Source organism: Megalobrama amblycephala, linkage group LG4, assembly GCF_018812025.1.
Source record: "Megalobrama amblycephala isolate DHTTF-2021 linkage group LG4, ASM1881202v1, whole genome shotgun sequence".
Taxonomy (NCBI): Eukaryota; Metazoa; Chordata; class Actinopteri; order Cypriniformes; family Xenocyprididae; genus Megalobrama; species Megalobrama amblycephala.
In genome coordinates this window covers 23031860-23052180 of record NC_063047.1, presented here as the reverse complement: position 1 = coordinate 23052180, position 20321 = coordinate 23031860, and positions in this window count along the sequence as shown.

Sequence of the window (20321 nt, the reverse complement as noted above, 5' to 3'; positions counted from 1 at the left end):
ATGGCTGACATACAATGAAAGTAATCACTCCCTGTTCTGCTTAGTATGTCTTGCATTTGCAAAAACTTGAGGCAGTAACAGTACATTTGTCAAAGGAGGTATGCAGGTTTGTAAAAATGCCCATCAGAGATTACAGGAACATGTGAGAAGCAAGATCCATAGAAAAGCCTTTTTTTTTTTTCTCAGAGCCAGCAAAGCAGACATCCATATCCTTCTGACTCATAAGCAAATGATTGTTCATGGAGACCAAAGAGGAGGCAGGTCATGGAATGTGTGATTGATGTACTGAAAAGCTACAGAGGGCACAGCCATGAAGCGACATAAGATTTTGAAAACATGGCTGTTAATTAGGGATGCACCTATACCATTTTTTAAGGACCAAGTACGAGTACCGATACTTTTTTCTAGTACTCGCCAGTACCGATACCGATTAATTTCTCTCTCTCTCTCTCTCTCTCTCTCTCTTTTTTTTTTTTTGATGTTGCAGTTTTCCAAGCACAACACAGTGAGACTAATGAATAAAAGGACAGCTTCTTTATTATTACTCTAAAGAAAAAAGTAATAATTTTTATGTGCTTGTCACAAACTTAAAGAACAAAAATTTCAGTGTCCAATAACCTTCAAAGGGCATAATTACCAATATATATAATTATTGTTACTGTATATAAAAAGAAATTTACAAACAATACAACAAAATTAAATAAACTTGTTTTTCAGATAGGTTTCAGTAGGTTTATTTACCATTTCACAAGTTCACACTTACAAATACGTCAGATAAATTAATTGGTAAACATATTTGGTGTGCTGTGCGGGGAGAGGGGTCCGAGCTCGGCAATCTGGCTGAACACAGAGCACCCCATCCCCCGCTCTCAGCCATGGGTACTCCGAGTATTGTCCCCTTAGTACCACTCGTGCAGAGACTGGGTGCAGGGCTAAAGCTTCCAAACCTGTCACGTTGACTGGTCAGAACAATCCGTCTCAACTATGTGATCCAATTCACCAGGTGCCAGGGCAGGCTCTTCACCTCTATGTTCTCTTCATCTCAGTGTGAGGCGAAGATGCTGCTGTCCTGCAGCAGGAGATTGTGAACCTTCTAATGAAGGACAAAGTAGAGCCTGTCCACCTGAGATTAAGAAGGGTTTCTACAGCCCTTACTTCATTGTACCGAAGAAGGGTGGCAGTTTGAGACCAATCCTAGATCTGCGAGTACTGAATCAGGCCCTGCACAGGCTCCTGTTCAAGATGCTCATGGTCAAACACATGCTTACGTGTCAGACATCAGGATTGTTTCACGGCGATACACCTGAAGGATGCATACTTTCATGTTTCGATCCTTCCATGGCACAGACCGTTTCTTAAGTTTGCCTTTGAAGGACAAGCATACAAGTACAAGGTCCTCCATTTCGGGCTGTCCCTGTCTCCTCGCGTCTTCACGAAGGTTGCGGAGGCTACCCTTGCTGCTTTAAGGGAGCAAGGCATTCACATTCACAACGGCATTGATGACTGGCTTATTTTAGCTCAGTCGCAGGAAATCTAACCCGACTGGGACTTGGGGTCAACTGGGAGAAGAGCAAGCTCTCCCCTATGCAGAGCATCTCTTTTCTTGGTGTGGAGTTGGACTCTGTCAACATGACTGCGCTGCTCTCTCTGGACCATGCTCAATCAATGCTGCATTGCTTGAACCTATTCAAGCACAAAACAGCAGTTCCACTGAAATAATTTCAGTGGCTCCTGGGGCATATGGAATCCGCAGCCACACCGCTCGTATTGTTACATATGAGACCGCTGCAGCATTTTCTTCAGATTCAAGTCCATCCCACTAATCTGTTGCTGCCTTTTCAGCCCATGGTCGAACCTTGTGTTTCTACAGGCAGTAGTTCCACTAGGCCAAGTATCTAGTGGACACCACCACCTCCAAGACAGGCTAGGGTACCGTGTGCAATGGGCATGCAGTTTCGGGCTCCTAGACGTGTTGGTCCAGATGGACAACACAGCGACGGTGGCATACATAAATTTGGATCCCTGATCGATTGCTCCTCTCTGCCTCGCTGCTGAATAGTTTGCGCCTGTAGCTCCGTAGAGCTTTGTTTTGAAACTATTTATTATAATTACTTGTCTATTTTATCATCACAATATATCTGATATTGCCTATCACATTAATATGACATCGCTAGCGTTTAATCTTTTAATCCAAATCGCTATCACAGCGCGTTAGCATTTCGCTAGCTTGTTAGCTTGCCATCCAGGCCACGAACCGTCCTTTTCTCTCGCGCACTCCTTTTTCTATGACTCGAGTCCATCAAACAACTGTGGTAAGTCGGTTCACTCTACAAACACAGTGAGTCATGCAATCCTCTCCTTTTGTTGTTACTTGCACTGCCTGTCACATGCATAGTATAGCTCTCTCTGTCAGCGGTGAGATTTACACATGTGATAAATGCAGGAAGATAGTCAGGCTGACAGAGAGAATCTCAGAATTAGATACACGCATCCAAACTTTAATTGAGGATAGTAAGAATGCAAGGGCTTTAGAAACTGTTTTGGATGCGACTAGCTTAGTGAACTCTGTACATTGTTCGGTTCCGGCTGTAGAGCCCATGCAGCAGGGCAATTGGGTCACCGTAAGGTGGCCTAGCCGCGGAAAACACCACTGTTCACTTCCGATTAGAACATCAAACAGGTTCTCCCCACTCAGTGATGCACCCACTGAGAATCCTGTTGAAAGTGCCCTAGTAATTGGCGATTCTATTACACGGAACGTGAAAATAGAAACACCAGCCACCATAGTCACATGTTTGCTGGGAGCCAGAGCACCTGACATCAAAGCAATTTTAAAAGTGCTGGCTAATGCTAATCATAAATACTCTAAGATTATTATTATTCATGTCGGCACAAATGATATTCGACTTCGCCAGTCAGAGATCACTAAAATTAACATTAAAGAGGTGTGTGAACTCGCAAGTACGATGTCAGAAAAGTAATTTGCACTGGTCCCCTTACTGTTCGTCGGAGTGATAAGATAGTTAGCAGATTATCATCACTCAATGGCTGGCTGTCTAAGTGGTGTCCGCAGAATAATATAGGTTTCATAGATAATTGGAAAAGTTTTTGGGGCAGACCTGACCTGTTGAAAAGAGATGGTATTCATCCCTTCTGGGATGGTGCTGCTCTTCTCTCTAGTAATATGGCACATAGTCTTAGAGCTGAAACATGACAAACTGGGGCCCAGGTCACTAAGCAGGCAGACTGGTTAAACTGACCGTCTGCTAGCCATCTCATGTCACAGAAGTCAGATAATTCCCAACACATAGAAACTCTTTCACCTAGATATTATCACATAGAGACTGTGTCTGTACCCCTAATTAATAAATACAAAAAACTTCCAAACCCATTTAAGGGTAAAAATTTAATTGATGTTCAACAAATAAAAAACAGAGATATTACTGATAAACAAATGATAAAGCTTGGGTTGCTGAATATTAGATCCCTTTCTTCAAAAGCACTTATTGTAAATTATATTATCACAGACAATAATCTAGATTTGCTGTGTTTGACAGAAACCTGGCTAAAACCAAATGATTACATTACTTTAAATGAGTCTAGCCCTCAAGGTTACGATTAGTGACACAATCCTTGTCAGAAAAGCAAAGGGAGAGGTGTTGCTGTAATTTATGTAATTTATACTCAAAAGTCTTTCAAATATAATTCCTTAGAAGTGATGGTTATGAGGGGCTGTGCAAGCCAAAATTCATTCTGGCACTCTCACACACTTACATTCTCCTTTCACATACATTCATTTTTACTCTCACACACATACATTCTACTTTCACATACATTAATTTTTACTCTCACACACATACATTCTACTTTCACATACATAAATTTTTACTCTCACACACATACATTCTACTTTCTCATACATTCATTTTTACTCTCACACACATACATTCTACTTTCACATACATTCATTTTTACTCTCACACACATACATTCTACTTTCACATACATTAATTTTTACTCTAACACACTTACATTCTCCTTTCACGTACATACATTTCTACTCTCACACACATACATTCTCCTTTCACATACATACATTTCTTCTCTCACACACACTTACATTCTCCTTTCACATACATACATTTCTACTCTCACACACACTTACATTCTCCTTTCACATACATTCATTTCTACTCTCACACACATACATTCTCCTTTCACATACATGTGTACATTTTGGGTTGTTTTTAGCCCAAGGGCTGGGTAAACATAGGACAGAACTCAGGTTGGGCTAATTCTACTCAGCAAATTGTGTTTTTATTTACCCAGCATAAAGGGTTGATTTTATTTATTTCTTTTTTTCTATGATATAGCTTATTTAATACTTACAGATTAAATTATCTAAACCAGAGGTTCCCAACCTTTTTAGCCTCAAGTACCCCCACGACTCCATCAATAAGGCTCAAGTACCCCTTTATTGACACTAAACAAAAGTAAATGTGGTGTTTATATTTTAATGCAGTTGTCACAATTACCTAATTTACCAATGAACCAGTTTTATTGATTACAATTCAGACTTGAAGATATTGGGAAATTTTAAATAAGAAACACAATGTAATTGTGAATGTATTTGGACATTCCTGTACTCCTGACATTCCTTCAAATGTTATTTTGAATATGATGACAAAAAACATTATTTACTCATCCTTCAGAGATTGTTCCCATTTGTAAAACTGAAAGTTTCAAGATGTAGGAAATCCAACATTTCATTGAAAACAAACACTTTTATTTAAAAATAAAAAAAGACACGAAATATACCACTATAACCAGTAGATGGCGGTAGATAAGCACTTATTTGCTTATAAAGTTCAGCACTTTATGCACTAAAGTAGGAAAATCTTTAAAATACATTGTGTCTACTATGCTTTTTATGAGAGGATTTGTGAGCATAGGACTTAAACTGACACTAAAAGAAACTTATTCAATGTTTTGAGGGATACTGAGCTGAGTCTAACTTAAACAATTCTGACTGGCCATTATTTTCAACAGTAATGCATGCGCTTGGCTACAATACTCAAGCCAATTACACCTAAGCGACAGCCCCGAACAAACCAAGCAAAATCTAAATCTGTTGCATACTCCGTGGAACACGTACATGTACCCCCGGATGGGAATCACTGATCTAAACATTTGTAAAATACTCCACAACTGGTTTATGACAACTTTATTTTCAATACAATTCTTAAAGGCAGGGTAGGTAAAAAATGTATAAAAAACTTTTTTTTCAAAATTTGTTTAAACTTTATTTATATATCAATACATATTTAAAATGTAAGTACTCTGAAAAAGAAAGTATAAAAATCGAGTGTCTGTAGACCTCTCACGACTGTTTTAAAGACAGCTCATTATTTCCATTCACTCCACCCCCTCCCTTCTGGGCTCCTTCCAAAGCCACGCCCCCAAAACGCATGAACGTGCGACTCCGACCACTGAACTGGAAGACGCATTATTTACCTGAGACGAGCGGAGAGGAAGGAGCACAGTGCATGTAGTGACATCATGTCAGAATCACATGTAATAAAAATAACTTTATAATTATGAAGATAAACATAATTTAATTCGCTAACGAGTTAGTTATCTATAAGGCAAAGCTAAAAACAGGTTGCATGATACACGTTTTTCCATTACCATCATTTACACTGTGATGAAGATGAATTTCGTGTAAGATTCATAACATATACGTTGTTCTACAGATAAACAGAGTAACATACACTCAAATATCAACTCACAACTGCATTGCAGACACAAAATAATAACACACACATACAACAAAGTGTGTACGACACATACAGATACAAGATAAAGACATCAGTAAACATAGGTAGAGAATATAAAAACAAAACAAAGGCGAAAAAAAACGTGCAGGTAAACTTACAGGTGAACATGGTAAAAGAGTTAGACAGAGGGTAAATATAGTTCTAAGAAAAGTTCCTAGATGCGGAGTAACGTTAGGCCTACTATCTGTTAAACATGTATTTAGTTATCTAAAGCAAAAATATGCACAATTCAACACTATAGCTATCATCTTGAGCTAGGCCTATAGATTATTTATCGTCTCTACTACGGCTCGCTAAGTAATGTTATGTTAGCTATATTACGCAGCTACGTGTGCTAATGATACATGCTTCATGAAAAAATAAACAAAAAAATATGTATGATCAAAATACAAAAAGAAAGATTTACCTGTCCAGCAGAAATAAAGCCATGAAGGAGTCACTTTTCAGCCCCTTGAGTTCCCTCAGTTCTCGCCATCGCTGGAGAGCCACGCCGATATTAACTCGCATTTTATTTCTTTGTTTATCCAAAGACTTTTTGTTCATTGCCTTTTCTTGTACTGTTACTGTCTTCCTTTTTTGCCTGGTTTGCCTTCACTAACTGCATAGGCCGGTACTGTGAATTTTGCTTGCTGTTTCTCTGCCATTGTTTTGATATTCCCCAAATCAAACGTGCGCGCGCAAGTGGGCAGGTCATGTGTGGCAAAAGGGTGGTTGCCATGGTTGCGAGAGAGTGACAGCCGCCTAAGCCAATCCTATGTTTCGTCCCGGATGGAAATAATGAGCTGTGTTTAATACAGATTAAACGGTCTAGAGTCACTCGATTTTTATACTCTTTTTATCAGAGTTCTTACATTTTAATTATGCATGTATATATATAGAAAGTTTAAACAAATTTGGAACAAAATTTCTTACCTACCCTGCCTTTAATACAGCTTATTTTATATAGTTTTTACCAGGGGCGAGCTAGGGGTGGGCTAATGTTTTTCCGAAAGCCCTGAATCTTTCAGGTTTGAGGTTTCTTAACAGTGCTGTCAAATTATCATTTTTCTAATCTCTCTATTAAAATATATTAAACAGTTCTATATCGCTTTTCTGCAGACAGTACACACCGATATCTGCAGCGCTTTCTCTCTATTCTCTCCGACAGTGAGTTCACGCACACCGCAGTTGTACACAGCCATGCCTCCTGTCACTCACTCAGAGTAGTGGCAGGCCTCAAGACTGAAATGTTTGAGCCCTCTTTAATGTCCAGGTAAAAGTCAATGCTGTTTCTTTGTTCAATTTGTACACTGTACATAAGCTCTCAGTTTTGAGCTCTCAAAGTGCACCAGATTGATGCATTTAACCTTAAAATGTACAAAATTTTCTAACGGGGGGCATGCCCCCAGACCCCCCTAGAGGAGGTACACCTTACAAGTTTTGCAAATTCCTGGGAAACAATAGCCTGGATGCCAGCCGAACTTAGCCCTGCCCACAACATTTTGAGGTCGAGGAGTTCGGTCTGGACTCGATCCGTAGAGGAGTAATTATGCCCGAACAGAAACTGTTCGGACCAATCACATTGTCAGGGCGATGATTGACAGATTATCACCAGAAACGTAATCAGCCACGTCATCAAAGAGCGCTTGGGGAGTTTGATTGACAAGCGATCTAACCAATCAGAACGCCGCATCCGCCATTTTGTCCGACAAAGCAGTCAGGAGTTAGAAGATTAACCTCGGTGGAGTCGCTAAGAAGAGTTCTGTTGACAACTATGCGTCGCTCAACATACGTCACTTACTCTGTAGCTCTGATTGGTTGTAGGTCTATCCAATTGAGGACTTTCCTGGATCGGTTGAAATACGCCCCCATAATCAAAGCCCAATGGAGCAGTATCAGACTCATATTCGAACTAGAATTGAGTATGACCACGTCAGGCTAGGGAAACAATGTACATTCTATGAACTTTACTCCAGCATACTACTACAAAGTTCCTTTCATGAAAGCTGTTAATGGAAAATTAATTGGACAAAATAAATTTGGGCTAAGCCCCGAATGTTTACAATGTCTGGCTCCGCCCCTGGTTTTTACCATGCCTAAAAATATTGCCTACATTTAAAATCGTTTAACAAACATTTTAGAAGTAAAAACTATACATTTAGGTCTAAAATTAATTCAAGTGTAATCAAAAGTCCAGTCCCATTTCCACCGTAACGATGCTGATTCTCCTGCTGGATATGGGCTCACGTTTGGCGGCAGAACTAATTTCAGACCACTGCCCTCCATCTTACTCGTAGCCGAAAGATGCTGTGGCTGCTTCCATAACCTGCCCATAAACAGTCAGTGCACAGTTCTGAGAACATATTTCAATATCCAAAGTAATTATATTCTGTATCTTTAGGAATAAACTGTTAATTTTATGCAAGGCTTCAAGTGTTTCCTTCATCTGAAAGATGGATGTGACACTCGTTTACTGACATTGCATCCCTGTAGTTTGCTTTGCATTAAATAAAATTTACAGCACAGCAAGGATTTTTTGGATGAAATAAAATATACACAAACCTTATTTCATAGACAAAATGCATCAAGTCGGCGGGGCAGCGCTGAGAAACTGAACGTCACGTGATGATCGCACCTTGACCTGCATATTTATTATAAAAGAATGAAAGGGGAATGTATAATATAGTAGAAATATATGTATGTGAAAGGAGAATGTAAGTGTGTGAGAGGAGAATATATATGTATGTGAAAGTAGAATGTACAGTTACAAGAAAAAGTATGTGAACCACTTGCAGAATCTGTGAAAATGTGCAAAATTTTAACAAAAGAAGAGAGATCATACAAAATGCATGTTATTTTTTATTTAGTACTGTCCTGAGTAAGATATTTTACATAAAAGATGTTTACATATAATCCATAAGACAAAAAAAATAGCTGAATTTATTAAAATGACTCAGTTCAAAAGTTTGTGAACCACTGATTTAGTACCATAGTACTGAGACTGCTCTCATTAAAGTTACAAATGATTTTCTCTTATCATCCGATCGTGGTTGTATATCTCTATTAGTGTTTCTAGATCTCAGTGCTGCTTTTGACACTAACTTAACCAATTCACAAAATTAACAGAATGCATAGCTGATATAAATAATTGGATGACCAGTAATTTCTTACTACAAAATTCAGGAAAAACAGAGATTCTAATTTTTGGACCAAAAATTTTTGGCAGCCAATGAAGCACATACATAGAACACACTATGTATGTGCAGAATATATATATGTATTATACAGAATAATGAATATTAATATATAAGCACAGAGAAAATGACAACAAACTCCCAAGCACAAGGGAGAAATGTGAAAGAATATTTAATAGGGCTAATAATAGGCTACTTTGATTACATTTACGAGCACTGCAGTCTCAAAATCAGTCTTTTGTCAATTAGAATAATCGTGTCGTCGCGTTCAGATAGGCTGCACCACTGTATCAGTGTCCAGTTTGCACATATAATTCATTTGAAGAAGACTTGATGAAATATGTGTGCATAACTACACCGTGCTGGTTAATGTTTGGTGCAGGAGAATATGTGAAATAAAAACTTTAAACACAGATACTTTATTCTGTATGAGTTATGTGCCACGTGGCTAGTGTTGTTAAACAGTGCGAAGCTCCGCGCTGAAACCGATCATATGTCGTATTTTTCATGGGTTCGTATTCAAACTCCAGTTCTGACCACATAGCGAGCAAAATACAAATAACACGTGCTGCTGTACCGAGGGAGACATACACACGGCTCGTGTATGTTTGAACGCAGCTAGAGCAGGCATAGGTGAATGAGCCGCACTTTTGTGACATTTGAATTCTCTGCTGTAATGCGATCTCACGTGAACATATTTTCCATTTGTGCTGGTAGATTACAGCAAAACAATCCACATGCACACAAACCTCTGCTCTGGTCGCGTTGCAGGAAAACGCATTGTGTTGTAGCACTGAGAAAACGAACACCAACAATATGTCTCTGAATGACAAGAGACCGAGGCGAGAGAAGTGATAATACCACAATTATAATCTTATGCATACTACAGCGCAGTGATTGGATTAAATGAGCTTTATGTCATGAATATATGTCGAGAATCGCTCAAAACAGTCTACGTCAGCATATTCGACCATGCCCATACTTGGGCCGAAAGTACACGATTACGTCAGATTTTGTGATGTTGCTCCGACTCAGCTTTTCAAACCGGAAGACAGAAGTCGCTCTGAAAAATGCAAAAATAATGATTTTTCACTTATGAATAACATTAATGAGTACCTTTAGTGTTTTCAATGATGTGCAGCCTATACATATCTGTTTACATCTTAAAAAAAGTGTTTTGGGGTTTCTTGACCCTGTAAGCACACCACTCACCTCCCTCAGTTGTCCAGTCACTGTTGTTTTGGATGTGTTTACCTGCTACTGTTCTATGTTGGATGTGTTTACCTGCCATTTAAGTTATTATTAAACCTTTGAGTTTGTTTTGAATCCTGCTTCTCCTACCTTCTTCCTCCCGTGGTCACACATTGTGACGGGTGTGCTCTTTGATACCAATTTTTCATTTGAAAGCCATGTTTCTAGCATCTGTACAATCGCATTCTTCCATCTTAAATATATCTAAACTACGACATATGCTCTCAATGACAAATGCGAAACAGTTAGTTCATGCGTTCATGACCTCAAGGCTAGATTACTGTAACGCTCTACTGGGTGGTTGTTCCGCTTGCCTGTTAAACAAACTACAGCTGGTCCAAAACACAGCAGCTAGAGTTCTTACTAGAACCAGGAAGTATGACCATATTAGCCTGGTTCTGTTAACACTGCATTGGTTCCCTATTAAACATCGTATAGATTTTAAAATCTTGCTACTTACTTACAAAGCACTAAATGGTTTAGCTCCCCAGTACCTGAGCGATCTCTTAATGCATTATAGTCCTTCACGTCTATTGCGATCTCAGAATTCTGGCCAGTTGATAATACCTAGAATATCAAAATCATCTGCAGGCAGTAGATCCTTTTCCTATTTAGCACCTAATCTTTGGAACAGTCTTCCTATCACTGTTCGGGGAGCAGACACACTGTCAGAACACATCTGTTTAAACTTGCATACACAACACATTATCTACTTCTATAATTCAAATCATGTAAATTGTAGGCTGCACAGATTAGGTCAGCCGGGAACACTTCCCATAACACCTGATGTGCTCGCTACATCATAAGAAGAAAGGCGTCTACGCTAATATTAGTCTCTGTATATCCCGAGGTTTGCCGCAGCCTGCCAGATCCAGGCCGTATCCAGATGAGATGAAGGACCTGCATCTAGACATGACAATAACGCAGCCCTGACGTTTCAACTAAACTATCCCCTTCGAAGGCCCATTGCCCTTTCTTTTCCCTATGTATAGATAAAACGTTGTCAAAATTATTCCAGTTTGCATAGATCCGTGAACACAACTAATTTTTCTGTGTTATGCGGACCGGACAAGTAATTTGGCAAATATCACTTTTTAAAAAAGACCAAGCTTCTGCACACATACACGCTGAAACACACAAATCTATAGAATAAACAAGTAAATGAACGGCAAGAATGCATTAAAGGTATTCGGTTTTCAGTAGGAAAGGTGTCATTTAAGCTGCCCCTAAAGTAATAATTAACAATTTTTACAACAGAAGTGATTCAATCAAAAACCAACTTTAGCTCGATAAGAATTTTCCTATTGTCATTGTGAAGCTGCTTTGAAAAAATATGTATTGTGAAAAGTGCTATGTAGGTGAAAATTACTTCACTTGACTTGACATAAATTGCCAAGGTGTGCCGAGCCCACTTGGAGTGAGAGCTCACTCCACTCGCGGTGTCGCTGCCACTTCGGCTCTGGCGAACGGTGCTTTGCTAGCAGACATATCTAGAGCTGTGGGCTAGGCTACAACCAAAACCTTCGCGAGATTCTATCATCTCCGTATGGAGCCAGTTTCATCTTGAGTTTTTGGTGATATCAGGTAAATCTCAACGAACTGGCTGGATGTAGTGCTTGCATTAGCAAGGTGATAACATGCGCTCTTAGGTCAAGTTCAGTTCCCCAGGAATGCTGAACCCTAGGCCACCTCTCTCCATCATTCTCCATCACCAGAGTTTGTGATTATGAGGGGAAAAAAGTGATGAACTGTTTCATCGGAGCATATCATGCATCACGTAACCTTTTTTTTTTTTAAATACAACGTAAATTAGATTAATTGAACAGAAAAAAAAAAAAACATATTTTGTGAAATACACAACAAAAATAACCTTTTTCACAGGAGGATTCAAAACGTCAATCTCATAACGCTGTATAATGCTGGCTCTGCTCTCTTGAGACTGCTCATCTGCGCACCTACAGGCCACAGCTATATCTGCACCCACCACAAGCTAACCCTTTCCTGTTACTTTGGGTGGGTAACATTTCTATTTAGAACATTTGTGCTGCGGTGAGCTGGGCATCACTGCACACAGTTGTGAGATATTATAGACTGGATGTGACTGAGCCATCTCTGGCTTATTCAGTGCTTGGTGTGTGAGCGGTGCATGATACATCGTAGAGGCTTAATTGTGCAAACTGGAAGGTTGGTTCATAGAACATTGCAGTAGTCCAGTTTTAAGCTTTACAGTATATTCAGATACTGTACCTGATACATAGGTACTGTATGGTCTGATTTTTGTAATGGTGTTAAGTGTTAATTTGAATAGCACTGAGGTTTAACTGTTTAATACGGAAGCCCTGAACCGCATGGTGAAAAAAAAAAAAAAAAAACTTGGTGGGGAGGAAAAAAAAACCCCGAAAACTTATCTCCTTATTTCAACATAAGTCATTATAACGACATAATATCTCGTTATTTCAACATAATAAGTCGTTATAATGACATAATATCTCGTTATTTCAAGATATTAAGTCGTTATAACGACATAATATCTCGTTATTTCAACATAATAAGCAGGGTTGCCAACTCTCACGCATCTGGCGTGACACTCACGCTTTCATATCACGCTCTCACGCACACGCAAGAAATGTCACGCCAAAATCCATTTTTCTCCCCTCTCAATCCGTTAATTTTCTGTTGATGACTAGACCAGTGGTTCTCAAACTTTTTAGCCAGCGACCCCTAAACTAACATCGACGAGAACTCGCGACCCACTACCACAGAATACACAAACAATAAACAAAAAAAAGTTGTTTTAAATCCACATCCTATGGAAGCTTGTTTCCACCACAGAATAAAAAAAAAATAAAAATTGCGACTTTATATTATTTATAACTTTATAACTCGCACTGCAAGTTTATATTTCACAATTATGAGAAAACAAGTCAGAATAGCGAGATGTAAACTCGCAATTTTTAGATAAAAAAAAATCGCAATTATCTTTTCAAACATTTTCTTACGTTGCGGAAACAAACTTCCATAATATTTACTGTATTTAGGCTTACCTTTCAGTGGGATGGGTGCACTTGTTTTTCGGCGCACAAAAGCGTAATCTGTGGCCTGATGTTGGATACGGCTACTCGCAGATCATCCTCAACATCAAGACGTGATCTGTATTTATTTTTTCATGTATGTAACAGCGGAAAAAGTCTGCTCGCACAAATAAGTAGAGCCAAACGGAAGCAGTACATCCATTGCCACGCCGGATAACTCTCTGTATTCTTCTGCTACTGCGATCCAAAATTCAGGCAGTGTGGAACTGGAAAATAAAGTTTTTAATGTCCGATCACTGGACAGCTCCAGCAAAGCATCTTCCAGTTTTGTGGGGAGATTAGTCCTAGTTTCAGTGAACGGTTGCCGTATCCAGTCATACAGTTCTGGTTGGGTCTCTTTTGGAAAATACTTATGGAATTGTTCCAAAAGGCCGTGGAGATGACCAGTGATGTGCGTTTTCAGGTTGCCGAGGTTGTCCATTCTCCTCCAGATGTTCATCCAGCTCAGGAAACATCTCCACATTACCTTGTTCAACTCGCTCAGCCCATCTTTCCAGCTTTTTCATAAATGCATCAATTTTCTCATTCATTGTCAAGATGTTTGTGTTTGGACCTTGTAATGAAAGATTAAGCATGTTAAGCCTTTCGAATATACAGGCCAAATAAGCAAGTTTTGATAACCAATCTGGATCTGTCAGGTGGTGCGCGAATTCAGATTTAGATTCTTTCAACAACGAGTGCACTTCCTCACGCAGTTCGTAAAGCCGGCCAAGTGCCTTCCCGCGAGATAACCACCGGACTTCGGTATGAAACAGCAGCGCTTCGTGCTGCGAGCCCATCTCGTTGCAAAGGGTGGCTAGCAGTCTACTGGTTACTGGACGTGATTTTATGTGATTTACAATTTTGATTGCACCTTTGAGAACACTGTTAAGCTCACTATCAAGTGCTTTGCTAGCAAGAGACTCACGGTGAATTATGCAGTGTGTAAACTTAACATGAGGAGCCACTTCTAAAACCTTTGCCTTGAGTCCCTTGTTTTTACCTACCATTGCACCTGCACCATCAGTACATACGCTAACACAGTTATCCCATGTAAGTCGCATCTCTTTGGCCGCATTTACACTGCAAGTCTTAATGCATAGATCCGATCTTTTGACCATATCCGATTTTTTTGGACGACGTGCTTACATTTCTTTTAAAAGCGACCTGTATCGGATGTCTCCTTTTTACACTGCACTTGGTGAAACGTACCAAAAATAGCCTATATGACATTACAAATCAATTTCAATGGTACATTGAGCTTAATTTATTGACATGAATTCATACAGAAACCCTTTTAATGCAATAGTTACTTCCATATATAAAAATAATACAAATTATTCACGACATTTGCAGCTCCGCTGGAAGCGTGCGAGTTGAATAATACTCGGGTAACTTTACGGGTAGATATTCACAGCTTCATGGGCTCGAATCCGCCATCCTTTACTAGTTTTTTTTTTTTTTTTTTTTTTTTTTTGTCATTAAAACCAACGCGTTCATTATATATCAAGGGCAGTTGCAAGTTTGTGTGCTTTTTATTTTGTGGTTTTAATGGAACGAATAGTTAGAGTCTCCACAACGGGACTGAAGCGCGCGTCTGTGCACGAGCCGTCGTCACTGACAACAGCGGCAACGAGCCTTCAGTGTGATTTCAAGAGCAACACATTTCAACGTCAGATCGCCTTTTATTTAACACAAACAAATGAAATTAATAATCTACCAGTCAACTAGAGATGCTCCGTTTGTTATAAGTATGTCTGTACCGCGAAATGTTAAAAAAACCCTCACTTTTCAATGACGCAGGAGTCGCATTTACAGGGGAATATCCGATCTGCCCGCTTACACTGCAGGCGCAAACGCACGTATCCGATTCATATCTGATTTATAACCACATATGAATGAGGCCTGAAACCGATCTGTGAAAATCGGAATCCATGCGCTTTTTTCCTGCTTACACGGTCGTGACTCATATCCGATCTGTGCCACATGGGAGGAAAAAATCGGAATTGGGTCACTTGAACCGTGCAGTGTAAATGGGGCCAACCGAGTACGTTATATGCGTTTTGTTATATAACATCCAACAAAGTTTTGCAAATTACAGTGTCAAATAATGTACATTTTCTGAACAAGAATACAACAACAAAAGCTCCTTTCATGTCAGTAAAGCTATTAATACAAAATTGAAATGTCTTTGGACAAATATTTGGGCTAAGCCCCGAATGTTTACAATGTCTGGCTCCGCCCCTGTCAGGTAACAAAACTGACAAAAAAATAAAATAAATTATTTCACCCCAATGATACTAAGTAAACATGGACTGACATTGATTTTTAAAATTAGGGTTACCAAACATTTTCTCCACGCGCAAACTGAAATTTTTTACAAAGTCTCACTCCAGCCAAAGTCCCAAAGTTGGCAACCCTGTAATAAGTCGTTATAACGACATAATATCTCGTTATTTCAAGATATTAAGTCGTTATAACGACATAATATCTCGTTATTTCAACATAATAAGTCGTTGTAACGACATAATATCTCGTTATTTCAACATAATAAGTCGTTATAACGACATAATATCTCGTTATTTCAAGATATTAAGTCGTTATAATAGTTATGTTGAACTACTGTTACAATTTGGTGCTCCAAAATCCCAGAGGTTTATCATGGGAATTTGCATTCATCCCAGGCTAACCTTTATTGAGGTTAAATTTATTAGACCATAGTAAATAAAACAATTTACAGTGCAAATGTCAGGGGTGTCAAACTTACGGCCCGGTGTCCAATCTGATTTGAACTATAATAAAACATAGAGATGCACTAGTCCAGGGGCCAAAAACGTTTTTAAGCGGGGGTTTTTTTTATTATTATTCTGGGCTTGCAAACAAACTGCTTTGTAATATTTTCTAAAGATATAAAAATCAAAATAGGTGCTAATATATTGAAATAATAGGACACGGAGTGTCTATTTACAGTAAGTGCAAATAGCGTCCCTTGTTGACAAACACTCTTTACAGTATAGCTCCAATGTCTGGTTGGGCCACTGAAGTTTAAAAAGGGACAGTTGTAATTCGATGTATTCAGTGGCATAACAATAGCATGTAGGGTTTCAGATTTTGGCTTTTACAGCGATCGCTGCAGGGTCGAATCAGCATTTTGCAGAGCTCACCCAATAATAGAGCTCACTCCTATTTTCTCATCATATACATTTTCAATAAAATGAAAATAATGTTCAAAAAGTGGAAATAAAATGTGAACAAGTGTTTAATAATATTAAAAGTGTTCATTGAGTAGGGTTGGTGGAAAGTGGAGGGGTTTTATTCTCCCAATAATGCAGCATCCATTTAATAATTTTAATAAATATAATCACTCTATATGATATTATTGCATCCTGTATAAAAATACTGAGGTACAAATAGTATCTGCCAATACCAGCCTACAGCATCTAAATACTATTTACACTTCTTGCAAAGAACTGATATGCTACTTTTACATGGTGTCAATAGAATATATCGCTTTTTCACCTAGTATAAATAGCATATCATGAAAATGCTGCTATTGTCATTTAGTATAAATAGGATGTATCAGTATTTTCACTTAGTGTAAATAGCATCTACAGTAGGGGTGTCAAACTCATTTTAGTTTGAGGGACGGACTGGAAAGAAATGAACCATATGCGGGCCGAATTACCTCCTTCTTATAATAACTTTAGTGCGCAGATAGTTGCATTAATATTAACCATATGAACAACAAATTAATTTGCAAGAAAACTGCATTGTTTTTTTTGTTTTGTTTTTTTTACAGTGAAAAGACTATTCGATTTTTAAAATAATTTTTTATTTAATATTTTTTATTAGCATCTATTTTGATTTATCATGGCCAATTTCATTTTTTATAAGAAGCAAAACATCTGATTCTGATACTGGTTGCAGATTTTTTTTAAAGCAAATTTATTTGTTGTTTATTTTTTCACAGGCCAAACTGGCCTTAAACAAATCTATCTTTGATATTAGAGGCAAACACTGGCATTTGGATATTAGAGGCATTTTTATCATAGTCAAAGATGTTATGCACATGAGCATGAGTGTGATACACCCATGTGTAGTCACAAGGTAATGTGTCTTTTGGTATTAATATTTATTTATTTATACATTTATTTAATTATTTATATATTTATTTCTTTATTTATTGGACAAAGAGTTTATTGTACACTGAGTCATTAATTATCACTACTTAAGACTGAAGTTTTAAAAGAATACAACTGTTGCCACTAGAGGGAGTCCGTTGTGGGTTACTATGGTGATGCGCGTGTGTTTACTTCAGACGCTACAAGCTGCGTTTGAGGAAAGCCACTGATCTTTTCTTATGTTTACTACTTCTGATAATTCAGGTATATATTCATAAAAGAAATGAAAAATGTGCCATTGCCAATATAAAACATGTCAGTTCACATTTCCTATGTGTTTAAAACTAATAACTTGTTTGTGTTAAATGTGAAAGTAAGGGTAAAACGGTTGATTGTTATGATCGTAGTCAATTCACATGTAAATAATACATTTTATTTCAGTATGCGCTAATTTATTAATATAAAAATGACTCAGAAAGTGTATATTTGTATATTTGTTCAGATTTAAAGTAGTGTGTATGTGTTATGAGCGTGACAGTGATCATTTTGTACAGTAAAACGGTTTAATTTTAAAAGATACTAATATAACAGTAAAGACTACAGATGTGTTAATATGTATTTTGTGATATTGATAAGTATGATGATATGATGTCAATAAAGAGACGCTACAAGCTGCGTTTGAGGAAAGCCACTGATCTTTTCTTGTGTTTACTACTTCTGATAATTCAGGGGTTTTTGTAATCTGTTTACGTGTTCCACGCCCGGGACTCGTAACATGAGCAGTTGTTTTTAATTTAAATTACTGAATAATTTCAAGATTAACAGCAAAAACTAGGTCTGGTCTGACTTTAGCTTTGTGAAATTATGCTACATAACAAAACAAAATCAGCAGACGGACTGAATGAATATTACTACTTTATATGGAGATAAGAGGAAAAGCCATCAAAACTTTTCTTAAAAACAGTTGCCTTCGGAGATATATTCATATCAATCCCACTGTAATATTTATATTATTCTCCCTATTTTTCACAAACAGTTAGCTTGTGCATGGTACAGTAGTTCCTCTGCTGGCGGGTCTGTTCTCTTTGTGTCCGTATTCAGCGTGTTAAAGTCCTGCTTACATACTTCGTAAATACACAGATGAAATTTTGGGAAAATATTACAAAGCAGTTTGTTTGCAAGCCCAGAATAATAATAAAAAAAAAAACCCGCTTAAAAACGTTTTTGACCCCTGGACTAGTGCATCTCTATGTTTTATTATAGTTCAAATCAGATTGGACACCGGCTGTAAGTTTGACACCCCTGACATTTGCACTGTAAATTGTTTTATTTACTATGGTCTAATAAATTTAACCTCAATAAAGGTTAGCCTGGGATGAACGCAAATTCCCATGATAAACCTCTGGGATTTTGGAGCACCAAATTGTAACAGTAGTTCAACATAACTATTGCATTCTTTAATTGATTCCATGTCTTATTCTGCCCTCTAGTGGGTAATATCGAACATGCTGCTAACCCTGCCCAATAAATACTTTTAATGTTATTAAACACTCGTTAGGCAGGTTATTTGCACTTTTATAATATTGTTTTAATTTTTATTGAAAATGAATGCCTTTTTTGATATGTGATGTGAAACTAGAGAAGAACGAACTCGGCAAAAGGCGGATTCGAAACCGCGGCGATCGCAGTAAAAGCTAGACTGGCGGTCCAATACTATAGCATTGCGCCACTGAGGACGTTGATAAGTATATGTCCTTTATCATACTTGATAGATAATGAAGAGTTATTATGTTGAAATATTACTTATTATGTTGAAATAACGAGATATTATGTCGTTATAACGAGATGTTATGTCGTTATAACGAGATATTATGTTGAAATAACGAGATATTATGTTGAAATAACGAGATATTATGTCGTTATAACGACTTATTATGTTGAAATAACGAGATATTATGTCGTTATAACGACTTACTATGTTGAAATAACGAGATATTATGTCGTTATAACGACTTAATATCTTGAAATAACGAGATATTATGTTGTTATAACGACTTATTATGTTGAAATAACGAGATATTATGTCCTTATAACGACTTATTATGTTGAAATAACGAGATAAGTTTTAGTTTTTTTTTTTCCTCCCCACCAAGTTTTTTTTTTTTTTTTTCACCATGCGGTCAGGCCCGGATTAAGAACACATTGGGCCCTGGGGCTATAGCAACACCAAGGGCCCCCTTTCATCTGATTGCCATGCCACAGTGTCTTGTACCACAAGAATTTTTTTATTGTTATTATTTTTATATTTTTACAAATCTCATTTTATCAAATCATTTTATATAAGCACAAGCACACTAAATATTCCATGCTATTTAACACATTAAAAACAAATGCATTAACTCCAGATATGAACTCCAGCATTAGACAAACAGGTTGCCAAAAGCAGCAAAAACATTTGTCATACTTCAGTCATACTTCCTCAATGATTACTTTACCATGAATACTTTAGAGAGATAGTTCACCCAAAAATGAAAATTTTCCTATATGGAAATTAATGGGGACCAGCAACTGTTAGGTTACCCACATTCTTCAAAATATCTTCTTTTGTGTTCAACAGAAGAAAGAAACTCATTCAGGTTTAAAACAATTTGAAAGTGAGTATGTGATGACAGGATTTTAATTTTTGGGTGAACTATCCCTTTAAGGACAAGGGTCCGCATGCTAACTATTAGGATGCTGTCACTTTAAGACCTGCATGCGTCCGATTTTCTCAACTCACTTCAGACATAACCAACTGTGTTTATGTAAACCTTTTGTGTATTTGACAGTATTATAGCGCAATCAGACGCGAAAGATGAAGTCCAGTAG